The sequence below is a fragment of the Ambystoma mexicanum genome, chromosome 5q (assembly GCF_040938575.1).
Source record: "Ambystoma mexicanum isolate Mex_15411 chromosome 5q, UKY_AmexF1_1, whole genome shotgun sequence".
Lineage (NCBI taxonomy): Eukaryota > Metazoa > Chordata > Amphibia > Caudata > Ambystomatidae > Ambystoma > Ambystoma mexicanum.
This window is the reverse complement of record NC_090933.1, coordinates 101,136,170-101,156,889: the sequence shown is the minus strand read 5'-3', so window position 1 is coordinate 101,156,889 and position 20,720 is coordinate 101,136,170. Positions and strand designations below refer to the sequence as shown.

General features: G+C 42.2%; 1 protein-coding gene across 1 annotated transcript in view; it reads left to right on the top strand.

Moving 5' to 3' along the window:
• ERP44 (endoplasmic reticulum protein 44) overlaps positions 1-20,720 on the top strand; it is a 550,129-nt gene that overhangs the window by 403,071 nt on the left and 126,338 nt on the right. The window lies entirely within an intron of this gene.

Below are 20,720 nucleotides of genomic sequence, written 5' to 3'. Positions count from 1 at the left end.
CATTTAAAATACTATTATTTAACGAACCCCTGACATCTTCAATGTTCTCGTACCCCTCCTCTGAACAGGGATTTGTTCTTTCACACATTTGTAACTACTGTGAGTTCTTGGGACTGGTCCAGCCTCGCCCTGCTTCGATTCACCTCTGTAATTCAATTGCTTTTTCAACTGTGACATACTGGACAAAATCCTTCCTTTTCCTGGTCCAGCTCTGCTAATGGTTAAGTTGCACTACTAAAAACCTATGAAATTCACAAAAAAACTTTAATGGGACGTTATGGTTCCAAGTAAAACCAAAAAACCCTTGAAAGTTGCCAGTTATGGTAAGCTAAGCAACTATACCTCACACCACCATTGTGCACTGCTAAGACTAACACCCAGGACATGAAAGATGACATCACAAATGTCATTGATGACATCAGATGTGTATTTATTTATATGAAAACTCTGTAGAAGGGATTCTTATTATAATGTTGACCAAAAAGTGTCAAGGATAATTGGAATACATATAATGTGCTACTCAGTGCATTAAGCAATGCATTGATATAAATAGCATTCTATTATGAAGTTCTATCCAGTATACTAAGCTACTCATGCAGAAACATAGGCAGTGTGTGCAGCATACGTGATGAAGGTGCAATATTTATAATATTGCCATGTTGAATAGTGAAATCGCTGCTTTCTTATTAGAGTTTTGCGTACTGTGAAACATGTAACAAGTAGCTAATAAAACCCACTTAATACATAATTGCATTATTACAGACAAAACACAGACACAACACCACATATAAATATGAGTATATGCAGGGAAATTGAAGTAAGGAACAAAGCAACAGCAGTAGCAGAAAGTGTTCATAACCTAACTGATTATTTTTATGCAGAGAAATCGTTGCTCTGTTTCAATGCTGCTACTTAACCCTATGCTATGTATCACATGATTTGACTGGACCCTAAGGAAAGTAGTGAGTACAATGTATAGAAATATGCAAATATACAGGGAAAATACAGTAATAAAAAAACAACTATGAAAGTGCCCTACTGATTATCTTCATGCACAGAAAGGATGGCTGTCTTTCAAGCTTTTGTCTTCCCCTATGTATATGTTTCATATGATGTGACTGGACCATAAGGGAATTACTGTAAGAACATACCTGAAGGATAAGTCTACAAATATAATACGTTTTCAATTTTTAGTTCCTGACTGTCACTGAAGAAAACCACGTGGAATAGGTATGTCAGTAAAGGAAAAAAGGGGGAGCCAGACATGTGATGTAATCAGTGATGTCATCAATGACATTTGTGATGTCCTCTTTCATGTCCTGGGTGTTAGTCTTAGAAGTGCACAATGGTGGTGCGAGTTATGGTTGCTTACCTTACCATAACTGGCAAATTGCAAGGATTTTTCGGTTTTACTTGGAACCATAACGTCCCGTTAACAAAGTTTTTTATGTGAATTTCATAGGTTTTTAGTAGTGCAACTTAACCATAACGTCCCTTTTTAAGTTTTTTTTTACTGAATTGCATAGGTTTCTAGTAGTGGCACGTAACCATAATGTAAACGAACATCTGACTTCATTGCACACCTTCCGAAGAATGCCACGTGACCATATGCTGGCGCACAGCATGGTGACGTGTCCGAAAACCCATACACAATTCACAATAAGATCTGTGCCCCGTGGACAGTGTGGAAGTACATTTTGTACTGCTCTAGGAACTTGCAACTACAACAATTCTCTTGCACAACTCAACACCTATAAGTACTCGTCCATTAACTATCTAGTACACAGTACATACTTTTAGCAAAACTGTTATTTATCTTAAAACGACATCCCTCCTCCCCAAGAAACAGCACAACTGCTGTAATGAAGGAGCATGAGAAACACTGCCCCTAGCTTACAAATAACACACGCACAACATTTTTTCCCCCGTTCACCTACCCCTCCATATTACTGTTTGGTGCCTCTCTCCTCAGTTCCGTCTGCAACTTTCGTTCTTCGCTGTCCTCCCAAAAACAGCCATCCATAAACATAATAAATGTTCCTTTATGATCCACCTTTCACAGTTAAAAAATGGAACTAAAAAAAAAGCATAGACTCCATCTACTTTATATTTTGTATTAAAGTACATAGACGCAATAAGATTTCCATTTGCTGTTTGTGTTATGCTAATGGGAATATTGTAGAGTTCATCCTCCGTTCCAGGGTTGGAACGGTGGATAAAGGGCCAGCAGGCCAAGTTATCAGCCCAATCGAAGCGAGAGTGCATAACGAGGTCTCTAGATCATTAACCCCCCCCCCTTCCACCCCTAAAATGAGGGATGAATGCCATTAACAAGCTAGATTTCCAAAGTAGTAACCCGTGCTACTAAAAAAGATGATGTTTTTGTCCTAAACCGGGACGCCGCTGGCGTCTCGGTTTAGGAAAGAAAATCCTTTTCCAAGATGGCTACCATAGAAGGGAAGGCGGGTGTTCCATACATGTCCCCTCTTCGCTTTCCATTGCAGCCTGCAAAAAGGAAACCCTGTGACCATATTACCACGAGCACATTTTTCTTCCCTTTCAAATGTATCCTAATGTCGAACAACTTTACCACAAAGGCAGTCCCAGGTGGACATGGCTACTTTAATCCTATGTTTTCTCCCTTCTGGTCATGGCCAGTAGCCACATTGTCCGGATCATGACCTTATACCATGACCCCTACATTCTGCCCATGGCTACAGCCTACACCTCAGTCACTGAAGCTGTACCAAATACGAAAACACTGCCACATTTCCAACACCATGATTTTCGGTCGTTGCCAAGCAGCCTGACGCAAATATGTACTTAATCCACACACGTTTTTTTTTTCAAAACTGTCAAATGAATACACAATTGATTCGTCATATTAGGTGTGCACAAAATCCCTACAAACTTTGTAAACTCATTCGCAATCACTTCAGAAATATTCCAACCATCAGCATTAACCCTCACCTCCCCACACATTATTTCAGAAGTTTCACAAGTGCAACGGTCAGAAAATATTATTATCCTGAGGGTTCGACCATGTATTTTTTTTTACAAAGGATGAACTATCGCAAACATTTCCAATGCACCTTACCTCATTTTTCCTCTTTTAGAAACATACATAATCTGACAGCAGAGCACATCCATCTTGTGCTAATCTTGTCCATTACTGCAACTGCCTAAGATAAATTGCCCTGACATCACTAAATCATATGGCCCGCCCCTGACCCGCACATAACCAACCCTAGTGATATTCAACACCTTTGTCTCCAGCATAGCCAAATGCACCCATAAGCACCTACGTGCCGTGACGCAGAACCTGAAAATGAACACACATTGACTTACAACCTAGCACATCACAATTTGAAATAATAAACCGTTTTTTTAAAGAAAACAGTGACCCTTTACAATTTGTAAAGTACTTTTATTTCACAATAAAGTGTCCGAGAACATCGCACTATTCCCATAGGCAAGCAAATTGCAAAATTGTTTCTGCGCTCGTGATGGAAAATGTTAATCGTGAGGCCCACGTTGTTGTTTTCCCATACACAAAGTATTCATTTTCGATAAAGGAACCGCTTCGGTCGCACAGTGAATTCCAGGGCGTCAGCATGAACTTGGTCCTAGACCACCATAAAAGATGTTATGTTACTCCTAAGTGCCAGTGCAGCGTAGGGACACATCGGCCCTGCGCGATCGTCCCACAAAATAGTCAGTGATCCAGCCGTTTACGAGTACGTGCACCTGCCGTACAAAAAATCCATCACTTGGCATCTGGAATCCATGGCAATTGCAGTAAGGCAGCATGTAACTATTTGGAAAACATAACAGAAAATACGTATCCATACCCAACCTTTATTACAATACATCTATTGATTTCTTAATTCGGCATACAGTTTAAACTAACAATTACTACACACAGCAAACAATTTCAAAAAAGACAAAAAGAACGTGGAAACTGATACACAAATCGATGTGGTCATACATGACATTTTAAAGAAATATTAGCGTTAAACATGGGTGAATCTATTGATAGTCTACAAACGCCAAGAATCTGCACTCTCCATAACTACAAAAAAATGACAACTACACAGAAAGATAGTACTTCAGTTACATTGCCAAAATTAATGTTCAGTTATTAAAAATTAAATCTCGTTCCGGTGCAGAGTCGTCAAAAGCAAACTTACACGATATTGACCGTCTCCATTCTCTTTGTGAAACTCAGACACCAATGTGATTGCACCAAAGAATCTTCATGAACTGGTATTACATGTGCCTTACAAAGGTTTGGAATGCATAACCTTATCAAATGTTCCTTTTTTGCAAACTTTCACTCCCTGCATTCTTACTGAATTTTGCCTTTCGCTCAAGGTCAAAAAATAATTGACCCTTATGGGTTTAGTCGGATGCGTGGGCCTCCTGAGCTCGCAACCAAAAAAGCAAAGCTATGTCCTTCACTCGGAATGCAAATACATTCTCACTTTGCAACAACATGTCTCAAGGTATTTATGAGAACTGGTACTCCCATTCACTTGCAGGCCTCTGTTTCCAATCAAACACTGCAGGTGGCTGCCTCAGATTTCAAACTCTAGGGCGCCAGTCTGACTGCAATATTATTTTAAATACATTGTAACACAGACGCAGTAAATCTTCGGCTGTACTTAACGGACATTATATTGAGCAACAACTTCAAATGTACCGTATGATTTTCGTGACAAAAAAAACACCACTTTTTTACTTCCTGCTGCCACATCCCATCCCAGCCTTATCAACCCTCACCTTCAGAGACAGTATTTGATAAGTTTAACAAGTGCAATGTTGTGGTGTTTTATGTTTTAGCGGCGATGTCAGCGTACACCAAAACACGAATGAAAGATGGCGGGCGCATCAAAACAACCTGACGCACTTCACGCTCTTCAGCATCCAAGCGAACATGGAAGTATGACCGCAGAGCGGACATAGATATCACTAATTTTTGAGACATACTTTTTGGTCATTTTAAAGAAATCTATTGGACGGATTGTCACCAAATTTACAAAAGCACGCTTTCGGGACCAAGCTCCTGCTCCTGCTGCAAATTTGGTGAAAATCCATCCAGCGGTTTGGGCTGTAGGCGTATGCAAACTTTTTCCCCCATTCAGTCTATGGGGAAAAAAGACGTTTTGGGACCCCCTCTATAACTTTCCCCCCCTTGGACCAAACATCGCCAAACTTTGCAAAACAATTCAGAGTGGCCCATATACTTTTTTTTGCAAGGTTTGGTGAGGATTCGTCCAGGGGGAGTGGAGTTGTAAGCAGCCCAAAAAGTGCTCTTCCTATGGAAACAGCAACTTAACCATAACTACACAGCCACTACCGTGGCTGTGTTAAAATAAATAAATAAATAAATAATATATATATTACATGGCCTGTGGTAGCGGCCATGTAGCTATGGTTAAGTTGCTCATCTCATAGGAAGAGCACTTTTTGGGTGGCTTATAACTTCGCTCCCTCTGGATGAATCCTCACCAAACTTTGCAAAAAAGTATATGGCCCACTCCATTGCAAAGTCTGCATCAATGATGTCATGAATTATATTTGTGATGTCATCTTTGATGTCCTGGGTGTTGGTCTTAGCAATACACGGTGGTGCCGCGAGTTATGGTTGCTTAGCTTACCATAACTGGCGAATTTCAGGAGTTTTTCGATTTTACTTGTAACCATAACGTCCTTTTAACAATGTTTTTTATTGAATTTCATAGGTTTTTATTAGTGCAACTTAACCATAACGTCCCCTTAACAAAGTTTTTCCATTGAATGAAATATATATATAGGCGCATGTCTCACTCTATTCACTACATAGCTAGCCTCAAGAATATTTTGTCTACTTGCATTTCTTTGCATCTGTACACGTGTTTGACTTAATGCCTTCATCTTTTCTGTTGCATAAGCATCTTCATCTTGATCCTGAAATGTTACTTATCTTTGATATTTTCTTGACGCCCATAGAATGTCTGTTCTTTTGCCTCTGCATCTCTTCTGGGTGTGTCAGTCTTGATTCGTATGACATCACCATTCTGCTCTTTTGCTCATTTTTCACACTCCTTCTGGTATCTCATTCAAATAGCCATCATATTGTCGTGTATGCACGTATGGTTTTCGCAATGGGAACCTTGCTTCCAGGATTCTCGTTGGCATTGGTATTTTCACTGGTACTGCACACGTTTCACATTCAGGTTCCCAGCATATAGGCAACATGGGCGTGATACTTGAGCTGGGGTTACTGGCTCCTTCTCTACACTCACTGAACCCCCCCCCCCGGGCGATTCATCAACCACTCTCCCATCATCCTTCACATCAAGACATCCTTGGGACCCATATCTTTATTACTCCTTTCAGGCATCCAGCTGATTTCACATGCTCATCCTTGTTCCAAGTCATAAGCATGCACTTTCCACTTGAACTTCAGTAGATCCACTTCCCCAAATACTTCTTGTGGTTCTTTGGGTAAAGGAATTTTGTTCCCTCGGGTGCATGGATGCTGATATTCACATAGTCTCTGATCTCTTAGTCTGTCGCCTCTTTAGTTTTCCATCCTGATTCAACATCAATCATTTTCATCCTGATGGCTTTCTTTGCAGTCATCTTACATTGTGAGATAGCCAACCTGATTACACAGAATCCAAGCGTCAGCATCACTATTAGGGCTCCAAGCAATTTGAACATATCTGCCATCCCAGATGGAACCCAAGAAAAGAGTGATACAAACCAACTGTCATCAGCAATATCTTCCACTTCATCTAGCATCTGAACATGTAGCTTTGTCAGCATCTCTATGGCCTCCGTCAATGTGCCATTCTCTTCATCATGAGAAGGTATAAACGTGCAACATGATTCTCCAATTTTGGCACAAACACCTCCGTCCATAGCTGTAATCATGTCCAGGACGTATAGATTCTGAAGAGTCATCAGTTATATGGCTCTCAGCTCTTCCTTGATAGCATTGAATCCCTTTATGGTAGTGTTGATTGTCTGCAACAACTCCCATCTGGTTATCTGTAATCACTTAGTATTTGCTGCTGTCTGGATCCTTGGCATGAAGATTTTTTTCAATATTGATGAAGTCTGACTGAACAATCTGTGTTCAGAGCGGATGGAATCAAAAGCTTATATTGAATTGGCTGACAAATGGTTCTCTCTTTTTTCGATTCAGGAGTTCAACAGATATCATCTTCCTCAGATGAGCATCTGCTTTTGGAAAGCCACCAATGTTCAGGTCGCTTTTAGGAATCACCAATGCTGGAACATGAAGGGTTACTATAGAACATTGTCCTCCTTCATGTAAGCTCTGGAACCACAAGCCCAGTAGTTATCCATGATCACTGCTGTCCCAATGTTCATTCCTGGCACATCAAAGATTGGACCACAGTTCTGATTCTCTCCAACTCTTCTTGTGCCATTGTTTCTGAGACACAGCTTTGCACTTTCCAAAGGCACTATCTGCAAAGGAACTCCTTTATCTTCGACCCATGTCAGTAGTTTAGCAAGTTTCGGCCATAAAGGTTTGCATCCATTCTGTACTATGTCAATAGTTGGTTGGTAGAAACCAATCACTACCCATGCTCTGCAGATGACCACCTCTTCTTCCTATCCATCTGGTGAAAGCACTGATCTCCAAATCTGCATCGAGTCTCTTTTCTTCCATCTTCCAATTTCCTCTGCATATTTTCCTGGACTCTCAAGTCTTCGGTTTACTTCCCATCTGTTTCCAGCTCCTTTTACTCCAGGCTGTTTGTATCTGATCACATGATTTTTAGTATGCGCTCTTAGCCTTGTCTTTGTATCTTGGACATAGTTGTCTTCTTCTGGATGTATCCATTCAGTTGCCCATTTTAGGTAGGCTGTTCGGCCCATGAACTGACCTCCTTTCCGGCAGAGTGCAATGTGTAATAGACAATGTGCTGTCTGGACATCTATTTAAATAGCTATGAAAATCTTAGATTTGCCGATAGTATAAGACAGGAGTGCACATACAAAGCATTCCTCCTTTGAGGTCATTGTTCCTACTTCTTCTTTCATATGATACCATATGCTATTTCCCAAATGTGCTGTACTATCCAGGTAATCATTCAACTCATAATCCTCCTCCCTAGCACTTTTTTAGGTCTCCTCCTTTTCTCATGAGCTTCTATAATCATTTCATGAAGTAGGCCAGCATAATTCCTTCTCACTGGAGGAATCGTAGGAACATTTGTCAGTGAACTTGATGTCTTTACATGTGCTACTTGTGTAGGAGAAAGCTCCAAAAGCCTCATCCTAGTAACATAATATGAAGGTAACCGGGAGTCCTGTATAACTTCCATACATGACCTCCCCCCAAAAGGAAGTCTAGATGTATCTATCATAGGACTAGGTGCCTTTAAATGTACCTCTGGAGTAGGGACAATTACATAAGGTATCGGCTGTATTGTATTTGCCACATCTGTACCCTCCTTCTGCATAGGAAGATACAAAGGGATCCCTGCTTTATTAGTGGACAGTACTTTCTGCAAGTGAGAGAAGGATCACAATGAACAAGATGCATGTATAAATGACATAGGAATAGGCCCACTTGATGCAGCAAGAACTGTTGTTGTTGTCGATTTTGCCCATTTTCAATCTTTTTTAAGGAAGGAAAAACAAACTTTATTTGGACAACATCATAAACTACTCTTGCAACTGCTGAATCTACTGTATGAGCTCTTCAAGCAGCTGGCTGACTGCAGGACGATTAACAGGATTCCTGATGTACACAAAAGAGTCGTCCTTATTCCGTCTGGCAAAAGGATGTGTTTCCAGTAAGTAATAAAAGCCCAAAGACAGTAAGTTCTGAATATCGTCCCTCGAAAGCCTCATCAGGATTGTTCTTTAGATTTTCTCAGAAAACAAACATACTTGATCTTTTATGTCATGAAGCAATTCATTATGTGCCACTGTGTTTCTTGGATCTCTCAGGAAAGTACGAACATCAGTTTGCCTTCCAACAAGATGAGGATGTTCTTCAATCAGGAACTATGAGACCAATTAAAACTAGTCTATAAGCATTGTCCTCAGATAGGGGCATTTGTGTTTTCCAAACTGTACTCAGGAAGCTGGAGAACTTACTCTATAATAGCTGTGAGCAATCTCCTCACGATTTGACCATTTGTAGGATCTTGCAGGAACAGATGAACACTAGTAGTTCTCCCCACAAGTGCATGGTATGCATGAAGAATGAAGACAAAAACAGTTAAGTAAGAATGATCCAGCAGATGTGGCCACCAGGCACTACCATGGGTGCCTCCAAAGAGAAACTCAGTGAGAAAGGAATCGGGAACCTGTTACCTCTTCAGTCATCGGAAAGAAATTCCAAATCTGGCATATTTTCCTTCTCGATCAAGACTTAAATGTGGCTCAGTCCAATGTTAAGCAAGCTCCTGTGGCTCAAGAACAAATAACTTTTCTTTCACACCGTGCTTAGCAATTTCAAAGAGTGTCCCGAAAGAAGCACAGTCCAATGTACTCTGTCTTATTGGACAGTCTCTGCATCCTTCTTCATCATCATAGATCTAGTCTGCATGTGCTGAAGTTCTTCCCCGATGCTTGCTTTCGTCCCCGATGCTTTCGTCTGCGGTGGGGGTGAAGAAGACTCTCCGGTGTAGATCTTTACGTCTCTGAGGAATATCCAAGATCGTCTTCCTGGGACCTTCACTGCTGATGGTCTGACATCTTCTAGGACAAGCTGTCATGATGCCTACCCCCGGGCATCAGGACCAAGGCCCTCAGCTCCGGGAGCAGGCATCCAGACATTTGTTTAAACCTCAGCAGCCCCGGCTAGGGGCTGTCTGGGTTCAGTCCTGGCGCCATAGGCGCCAGGCTCATAGACTTTACTTACCTGATGCAGACCATGCTGCAAAAGAGTCCAAGCCTACATGAGGTCTGGATGGGACTATTTTGTTACAGGGACTATTTTTTACTCGGTGTGGCTCTAGGGAACTTCTTACCTGGAGCTACTTTGGAGGCTATTTAAACCACACCCGAACAGCAGCACATGCTTCGCGTTATTCTGCATCCAGCAGCGTGACGCTCACCATGCCTGCAGCCAGCATCCAGTCTTCTGCCACGCCCGCGTGCCTGCAGCCAGCATCCAGTCTTCTGCCACGCCCGCCTCGAATCCGGAGCTCCTAGAATAAAGAAGAAAAGGACAAGGTTAGAAAACAAACTTATTTCAAATTCCTCACCTAATTCCGGAACCATTTCATCTCCGGACCTGGAAAGTACATCAGTCCTGCACGCGTTGCTTCGCCAGCTCCAGCACGGCGCCATACTCACCAGTTCTCACAGCATCTTTCGATCTGGCACTATCTCTATCATTTCTTCGCCGTAATCCGGCACCTAGGGGACACAAGAAAAAACAAGGTGAGCCAAAGGAATCAACAAATACAACCTCTTACCACCATAGACTTACCACCGGCGGTATTAACTCTCCACATTTTCTTATGCCACATCTGTAAAGAGGGAGAAAAACAACACGTTAACGCATGCAATAGTTACCGGACAGCGTTGGGTAACACTCTTACCTGAACGCCAGCAGCTACGAGACCTTCTCACGAACTCAGTTGCAACTTAAGGAAGGGGACAAGAGTGAACATCGGGCACATTGAACTCTTGAAACTTGATACTTACCAATCCCACCAGGGACTTCAGAGTCAATACTTACTGGAACTCTCCCAACGCCTTCAAACCAGTGAAGTAACTGGTATCTACGCGCCCCTGCAAGACACGCAGGATGGAGAGCTCATCTTTTACGGACATAAGGTGAGGTTATTAAGGGGATATCGGAGTTGATTAGTGGGGGAGAGCAAGAACAGTTGGGAGGCCATCGCTAAAACCCACAGGTGGTTAATCCCTGTCTCCACTTGCAGGAAAATACTTCTTCGGGTCCAGCAGACAAGACTAGGCGGGCCAATCCAGACAGTCATCTCTGCACTATGCATCACATTGAAGGAGACCACAGCTGTCCGGGTCCGATTGACACCCCTGTGGGGTCCAGGTGAGCATAACACAAACGGCCCATTAAATCGGTGCTCCTGCCACTTCCTCGTAAAGTTTCTTATTAGGATCTCATCTCCGGGGAAAAGTTTGGGAAGACTTAATTTTTCAGATTCAGTTGCTGTAGGATCACCATCTGCATTCTGAGCCCCACACCCCTTCCACTTTAGCTGATCTGAAATGACAGAGATACTTGTAGTCATACACATTAAGTAGGCGTGTAACTCTTTTCCTAACAATCCTGCTGTCGTCTGGACATCACTTCTAGTTCTTGATGGAGGATTGAGGGGTGTCCTCATTCGTCTCCCTGTCACTATTTCATGGGGCATAAGGTGATGGTCAGAGCCTGGTTGATTCCTCAACGCATATAATGCAAGGGGCAGGCAATATAACCATCCTTTTTTCAATGTAAGCTTCAATTTAGCTATCCTTTACTTATGCAAGTCATTGAGTCTCTCACAGATTCCATTCGCTTGGGGCTGATAAACCGAAGAGAACTTGTGCTTTATGCTAAGCAACAAGCTTTCTTTCTGAAAGACTTTGTTGACAAAATGGGGCCATTATTTGATCTTAATACTTCACATATTCCGCATCTAGGCAACACTTCTGGTACTACAAATTTGGCTGCGCAGGTGGAATCTGGATGTTTACAAGGACTAGCTTCAATCCACCTTGAAAAGGGAAATACTACCACATTCATATATCTGTATCCGTTACAGTTCTGCAGCATATCGACATAGTCGACATGTAAATGCTGAAAGGGACTATTAGGTCGCGGGATAACTTCTCTAACTGTATGCAGCGTGTGCCCAGCAGTAAACTTTTGACATATGATGCAGTTTACTACTTAAAATGCAACGTGTTCTAGCAGGTTTGGTATGAACCAGTCCTCAGGAATAGCTTCTGCAAGGGTTTCTCTTGCTACATGCACAGGGTAGTGCAGCTGTTCCAACGCCACCCTTAATAAGGCTACAGGCATCACTGGTTTACCAGTGCTTTCCTATCGCCACAATGCTTCAGAAGTGGTTAAAGAACACCCCCTCTGTGTCCATAGATCTTTCTCATCCTGTGGTGCTTCCCCTTGAATTTCCATCAATTGAGTCTGACAAATTGTTAAAACTGTCATTCACACTCATCATCACCACCATTTTCTTATTTACATCAGACGTATCAAAGCTCATTATGACTTCTGAACGTGCAGTTTTGCTTCATCTGCGGCTTGATTTCCACGTGAGAAAGTCTGCTCCTTTAGTGTGTGCTGCGCGCTTAGTGGCCACGATGGCTATTGGGAGCCAGTGCTCTAATTATTCTGTCTAATAAGGCGGCATGTTGTACTGGAGAGTTGTCCACTCGGCGGTAGCCCCTCCTTTTTCAATGTGCTATCCCTACGTGTACTGTCAACATCACATAGGCGGAGTCACTGTACACCGTGACTTCCTGGTCTGCGTTTTTCTCGAGCGCAACAATCAGCGCCACTGATTCTGCAGCCTGTGCTGAAAAGTGAAATGGTAGTCGTGCAATTATCAATACTTCAAACTCCCCATTGGCCCTGTGCTTTACCACAGCGGGACATGTATATCTTTGCCCATCATTTTGATCGATTCTAGAAGAGCCATCAATAAAGAGAATTTCCTCAGCTGCCAAAGCCTTTTCTTTCACCCTCGGGATCTCATATAATTTGAGCAATCATGTGCATGCTCATCTTCTGCCAGTGGTTCTGCTACAAACATGGCAGGGTTCACTATTCTACATCTGACTATTTTAATTGCTGGATTTAAAATGTCCACCCCATAGGCAGAAGCCCTTTGAGATGTTAATGTACCCTTAGGTTTTTCCAAAATGGCAAACAAAGCATGTTCAACAAATAATGGCATGGAACACGCCATCACTAGGCTGGCAGCTTTTTCAATGGCGAATGCAGTGGCTGCCAAGATTTTTCACAAGGGAAGTGGCCCCTAATTACTGGGTCCAGAATCCCACTGTATTACGCTAGAGGCTTGCACCCCAACGTAGTCCTCTGCATGAGTACTGCTGTTATGACTGTACCATTTGTGTGCGAATATATGAAGAATTCCTCAGCATAATTGGGAATCCCTAAGACTGGATCTGTACAAATTGCTTTTTTCAACTCATTAAACCCTTCCTCCATTTCCTCAGCCAGACAATGTTTTCCTGAATTGCCTGTGCTTTTTTTCAGAGCTTGTAACAAGGGTCTTACATATGAACTATAATCGAATAACCATGCTCTAACATAGTTGCATAGTCCCAAAAATCTTTGCATGTGCTTTATCGTGTGTTGCTTCGCTGTCTTCAAAATAGCCTTGGCCCTTTCGGGTGTAACTTTCTTTCGTTCATGCGAGATTAACTGACCTATGTATAACACCTCTTCTTGGAAATACTGCAATTTCTCCTTTGTCCACTTTATATCTTTTTTCTGAATAATCATTAGCTGAACCGAATCACGTCTACACTCTTCCTCTGAGGTACTACAGACTAATATGTCATCTATGTATTGCAACACAAAATTTGTAAATCAATGTTGCTTAAACCCTTCTGCCGGACTGTGTTGAAAAGCGATGGAGACTCACAGTACCCCTGGGGTAACCTTGTGCTTTTTAACTTAGTCTGTCTGAACGTAAATTACGTCTGATCTTGAGGGTCCTTATGCAATGGGATTGAGAAAAAATTATTTTTCAAGTCAGAGTGAAATATTGCGCCTCAACAGGAATACTACATAAGATTGTTGCTGGTTTAGGAACTAGAGGAAACCCGTCCTCTACAATCTGATTTATTGGGTGCATGTCCTGAATTAAACGCCATGACCCCACCTTAGATTTCTTGCTAGGGTACACTGCGGTATTGCATGGTGACTCTGACGTCACTAAGATGCCTTGATCCATCATGGCGGTTGTCATCTTAAAAATAACGTTGTCTGCCTCTCGAGACATGGGATACTGTCGTGCTTGAGGCAAAATTGCTCTTGGCTTCAGTTTAATCTTAACTTTTCCTACCCCTTTTAATAGACCTACGTAATACAGACCTGTGGTCCATAATGAAACTGGCACTTTCGCCATGTCTTCATCAACAAATGCTGTACTATCATCATCTTCTGAGGAACTTTGCGTCTTATTGCCCTCAAGCAATAAGTGATACTCATTTCGAATACTACTTCGTCTTCTGACTTGTGGTCTCCAAACATATCCTCGTCAGCGACATCAGTCAATCTGTAACCGTCTCCAATCGCAATCACTGTGCTCCATTGTCTACCTTCATTATCAACTCCATCAAGCATAACTAATTCTCCTTGCATTATAGCTGCTTGTAACTCTTAAGGAAAATATTTGCCCCCCCCTCTTCATCCATAGGTATTCTTGGCCTAAATAAGAACTCATCAGGTATCCTCACATTCTTACCCACTAAGCCAGGCAACCATGTTCACAAAATGCATACTCCATAGTGAAAGACTTCTGGTTCTAAAGGTACTCCTCGTATGGCCATTTGCCCTGGAAACACCATTAAGAATTCACTCACGTTCAAATAATGCATTTGTGGCGTTGAGCACACTATGCCTTCATCAGTAAAAAAAAATAGTCATATTTAACTTAGTCATTAAATCTCAGCCCAGTATATTAACTGGTGTTTGCCTTGAATATAATAAAGGCACATACATATAGCATTCTTCTATAGAGACTGGCAATTTCTCAGTAAAAGGAACTCTACTTGTAGTAGCTTCTGTGAAACTTTGAGCATTCATGGCACTTCCAGATAATGTAAATTTCCCCTCTCGTATACATGAGCGTGTTGCACCCGCGTCTACCCAAAAAGAACAAGGTCTGCCACCTATAGTGACATCAACCCTCGGTTCCTCTTTCAGATTGGGAGTCACAGATAGTACTGAACTCCAGTCAACCAGTGAGCTGTCCTCTTGTGGGTACATTCTTATTCCTGTGCCCGTAAAAGGGTTCCCTCCCTCTCTCGACGTTGACACCTCCTATTCTAGGCATTATTAACAGTCCCGTGTTTGGGCTTTGCTGTATGTGCATGGGTGCGAGCTGTGATTGTCCTTGTGGCGGATTCAATTATGTCTGCTGTGTTTGCAAAATGTGTTGCATTCTCAGCGATTGTGCTTGTTGCATTGTCTGATTTTGGGCAAACCCCTCTCTACCTTGCTAGCTGTAGGCAGGAGGATGAGCAGTCCCCCACCCCCCCTCTTGAGAACTGCCTATTTTGCACAAACCCTTGACTTCCACACATGTGTGCTATGTGCCCTGTCATTCCATATGTCCAACATACAGGAGGGAATCTCCTACTTTGCCCTTCCTGCATGCACTGGCTATCATTCTGCGTATCCTGAAACCCACCTTGATTATTCTGGAAATTTCCCGATTACTTTTGGAAATCTCTCCCTCGGAAACCTCCCCTACCTCTTGGTACAAATCCATTATTACCTTGATCAAACTGCCTTTGGTTATTCACCTGTGGCATACCTGCTGCTTGCTGCAAACCTGACCCTTCTCCGCTAGTCAACATCGCCCCTTCTACGGCATATTTTGACAATTTCTTTTGCACCAATTTTACTTATTCACCTTTCCTAACATCTTTCTTTCGCTTATTCAGCTGTTGCAGTCTGCAGTAATGCGCAATGGTCAGCTGTATTTCTGACCAGGGTTTTGCCTTCATACCCACCAATTTCTTGAGCTGCCTCTGCACTTGATCTGGCAGCCCTTGGCATAATATATGGTAAAATACATGTATAGATTTACCCCACCTTGCCCACGTTTCCAAAGACCACTGCTCTTGAAAATTCTGAATGTAAACAAGAGGATCCTCCACTTCCTGCATCTTCTGTGCCATTATAGCTCCCATATCTGACATGTCTGGATACTGCTCCAAACGCTTTCCAGACTGCTGCTCTTCAGTTATTAAAGGGTGCTCCATCACGAGCAGTGTTCTGTGCAGTGACAATCGAGTATCCTGCGCTCAACCAAATGTTGTCTTCTCTCTCCCCAAGAATAGCGGCAAGAAGACCTTTACTGTCTTCTATAGCTAAAGTATTTCCTCCTGTCATTTTCTCTAATTCATATATCCATTTCCCAGCACCGAAAGTTAAATTGGGGAGTTTGCACCTTAAATTGTCCTTATCCATTTGTGGCCATGGCATATACCGCGGTCTGACCCCTCTTTTCTCTAACAAAGGAAACTGTGAGATCCCAAACTCAGATTCATCCCCCATCGTCTGTCTGTCCATAGCAGGGACAATGGTTCCACACCGCCGCCTTCTCGGTAGCGACCTTAGCCTGCTCACATAAGGTGGCAAGTCCCCTCTCTCACTATGGGACCGCCCTATAGGTTGATCTAGCCACGTCAGCGATTCTGATGCCCTAGACCTGGGTAGGTCTAGAGCTGACATCTCACTTCTCTATCAGTCAGAGAACATCCTTCAGGACCACATGCGATATCTCCCTCCTCTGCACAGAAGGCTTTTCTGTCCTTGGCTGACATATCCTGTCCCCAACTCGTATGTCTTCCCTCTTCTTTTTTCTCTGTTCAAAGTTAGCCTTTCCAAAGACGACGCTCTATGCTCAAGGTTGTAAAAACTTTCCTCCTTGCCGTGCAACTGCATACTTTCAAGTCGATCAGTTCTTCTTTCCTTTTGGTTCTTTCTTGGCCCTCATCTCATGATAGACCTTATCGATCTTATCCCTAATACTTCTCATATCAAACATTTCCTCTAGATTTGCTCTAGACAGACCTGGTATTGGCTCATGTGTCGGGAAGAATTCTTCTATATCTTCCCATGCTACTACTGGGTTAGGCTCCATTAATTCTTTCACTATGCGATCAATGTCGCATACCCTCTGTCTTTTCTTGTGTTCTATTTCTTTGTCAAGTTCTCTTCACTTCCTTGCCTCTTCCTGTCTTTTCACCGCTCTTCTCTCGTTTGCCCTAAGTATTTCTTCATCTTTTTCTTTGTATTCTTTTATCTCTTAATTTCTGCTCTTCCTCTTCCTTTCTATCTTGTCTCGTTCTTCAAGTGCTCTTTGTTATCATGCTTCCTTTGCTTCTGTGCTTTCCTGCTTTTTTAGCTGTTCATCTTGATACAGCTGTTCCCTTCTTTGTCTATGCTTTCTTCTAGCTTCTTCTTTTAATCGTTCCTCTTGTTCTGTCTTTTTTTATCTTGTTCATCCTGATCTTCTCTTTGCCATACTTGCTCAATGCTCTTTCCATCACGTTTGAGCAAAATCTGATTACCCATCAATTCGCTCTGTATACACGCTACCTCATCAGCCTTATCTTTCTCTCCTTTCCATCCCTTTATTTCCTGTCATATATCTAAGGATGTACTTGGTCGATCACTTCTCTCCTTGTCCCTTCTCTCTTTGACTATTGGGACATTAGGAATCGCATCGCTTTCTGGAGTCTTTTCTTGGACTCTCGTCGCTGCTATGCGCAGGCGACTCATATGCCGGATTGCTGTACTCTTGCTGCCTTAAACTCTCTCAATGGGTACACTCAGTCATCCTTCGTACATCGCCATTTACTAAAGGCACGGCAGGGGGAGCAGAAGGGTTCTCACCCCCCCTCTTTGTACTGGTTAAGCATCCAGTCTTCAGGAGGTTCGCTTCCCTATCCTCCTGGTACATTTTCCAGAGCATTAAGCTCACTATATTTTCTAACTTTTTTTCCTGTGTATGCTATGTGCAAATATGTTGTCATATGTTGCAAAACTGCCTTTGATAGCGATCTCCCTTGTGGCCAAGGCATGACTATATTATTTGCCATGCCCTTAACCCATACCGCACTGTACTGTTTAAGCTTGGGTGCGTGTTTTGGCAACTGCTTGCATAGATGTATAAACGGAGTAATATTCTCCATTTTGACTCATCACACTTGACTGTCGATACTCACTGTTGGTTTACACTTTATAAATACGTTTCAGAAAAACACAATGAGCATGCACCAATTGTCACAGCTCCATGCCTTTTATATCCCGTTCTATTTCAATCTACTTATTCACTAAACATCATCATTTCAACTAAATAAACAAATAATTAAATTTCAAATATCTGTGCTTTCTTTTCACGACTTACATTTTCACTATTTCTTCACCATATATACTTTATACAGTACATAAAACAAACGGACAAACTGACAGACCTGGACGGCCTACATATATCTCAGTTTACGCTCCTCATGACTATTTCTTCATTCACGCTCTTCGTGACTTGTCCTTGCCCCTAAAAATACTCCTACAGAGTTTGAGTCGTTCCTTTTAGACAATCTTTAAATGTGTCCGTATTCTAGGTCATCCACTATTGGGACTCTGGATACAAATCTGACTGATACGTGCTGTGTCGCAGGACTCTGGGCTTAATCTAAATGTGACGCTCCTCATCTCACCGTTTCTCAATTGCTTTATGCTCCTCGTCTCAAGTCAATTACTTAATAACTCGACGCTCATCGTCTCGAGCTATTCACCTATAAACTTGGCGTTCGCCATCTCAAGTTGTTTACCCCAACCACCCAGCGTTACATATTTCCCCTCATCACTCTCTCCACTCAACACCCATTCATGTTTTTCCACCTCACTCAGTCAACTCACCATTCGCATTTTCAACTTCCGACTCTCGGGATTGTTACCTCCTCAGCCAGCCGCTTCAGCCTTCTGTCTGCTCAGCTTCCTGTAGAAATTGGGTGGGCATTCCATAGAAACCGAGGGACCCTTCCCACATGCACTTGCAAGATTCTTTAAGCTATTTACCGCTATCTACAGGGAACTTAATGTCCTTTCAGCAAATGGCAGAGGACGTCCGATATTACCGGGACCCTAAAGCTTACTAGATCGCCGGGTCTTTAACCTCTGCTCCCACATGAACTGGTATTATCGACCCGGCCCTTTAAGACAAGGAAGCAATACTTTGAGATGGATGGGGATGCAGACGATACTCAAACATCAATAATCAAACTCAGGAAGTTGTCAAATCAAAACTGTTTTATTTACAATTGTCTAAAACGGGGAGTACAAAGGACACAACGGATGTCGCAAAGCATGATCTCTCAACAAATCTTATAAAAAAGCATCTTATATCATAAAAACTGGTAATTGCTGACATCAACCTACGTGGCAAACTACAAAAACCTATTGGAGAAAGTGATTGGGTCTAGTGGAACATCTAGGTATACATTCTATAATAGTCTGAGAATGATAGGGTCTCTATTATCAGGTGGGGCAACAAAGCCCTCCCCTCAAACAGGTCACTATGAGCGTCATCAAATACACGACGTCCCATTGGCTACACAAACTATATAGGGCTCTTCTTTACTTGGTCTTCTATAATTGATTGGCACCCTTACATCCATCAGTACCTTTCCACATACACCAGAAGCATGCAGGCAGGCCTCAGGTGCTGGTGGGAAGGTCTTGACCATAGGTTCCCACCAATTAGCATATCATCTATCATCCCATTCTGTGGTCTGTACGTCAATTAAGGCTTGGAAATCAACCTTGGAAATGTTCCTTGCTCTGGAGAATACGAGGGAGTATAGCATGCTCCGTCTCCCTGCGTAGGTGTAGTTCATCACGATTGCCCGTTTTCACCCATCCACGTGACTGAAGACCATGATTTTGAGCTCTTGGTGTATTTAAAATACTACTGTTAAATGAACCCTTGACGTCATTTTTTTTTCGTGCCTGTCTTCTGAACAGGAGTTTGTTCTTTCACACAGTTGTAGCTACTGTGATCATTCCAGCCTACAGAGGCCTTGGCTTCTTGGTGATGATCCAGCATCGCTCTTCTTTGATCAACCTCTGTAATTCAATTGCTTTTCATCTGCGACAGACTGGAAAAAGCCTTTCTTTTCTGGTCCAGCTCTGCTTAAATGCGTAGTGGAATCATCTATAGTATATATGTATTTATGTATATGTATGTATATATACATTCGCCAGTTATGGTAAGCTAAGCAACCATAACTCGTGCCAGCACTGTGCTCTGCTAAGACTAACACCCATGGCATCAAAGATGAAATCACATGGTTATTAACTTTTCATTAAAAGCCTGCACAAGGGATTCTCAATGTGATGTTCGCAGAAAACTATCAGCGGCCATTCAGAGAATTATCACGAGATAGATAATTCATTATACAATCCATTGCTATAAACGCCATTGCAGTACAGAGTTCTTTCCAGTGTAGGAGCCAACTCATGCAGAAACGTAGGCATTGTCTGCAGCATGCACCATAGAGGATCAATATTCATATTTTTGCCACGTTGGATAGTAAAATGCAGAATGCTTTTGTGTCAGTTTTGCGTACTGTGAAACATGTAATAAGTAGCTAATAGCACCTCACTTACAACATATTTGAGGAATCTGAGAAAGGATTGAACCATCAGAAATTACTTTACTCTCATTAAATATTCTTTATGCTAACCAATCAGACTTTTGGCATTAACATAAATAGATCTGCATTGTTTCCATAATACAAGGCAATGGGATCCAAGGATAGAAGGATTTCCAAAAAAACAGACTAAATTCAAAAAGTATTTTGTTATGCATATTTTAGAAAATGTCTAACACATGAAAATGTTAGGAAATATGCCAAGTGCAGATGTCCAGTTCGATAAAAGGTGATAAAATAGTATGTCCAAATACCAGAAGCACTTTGAACAA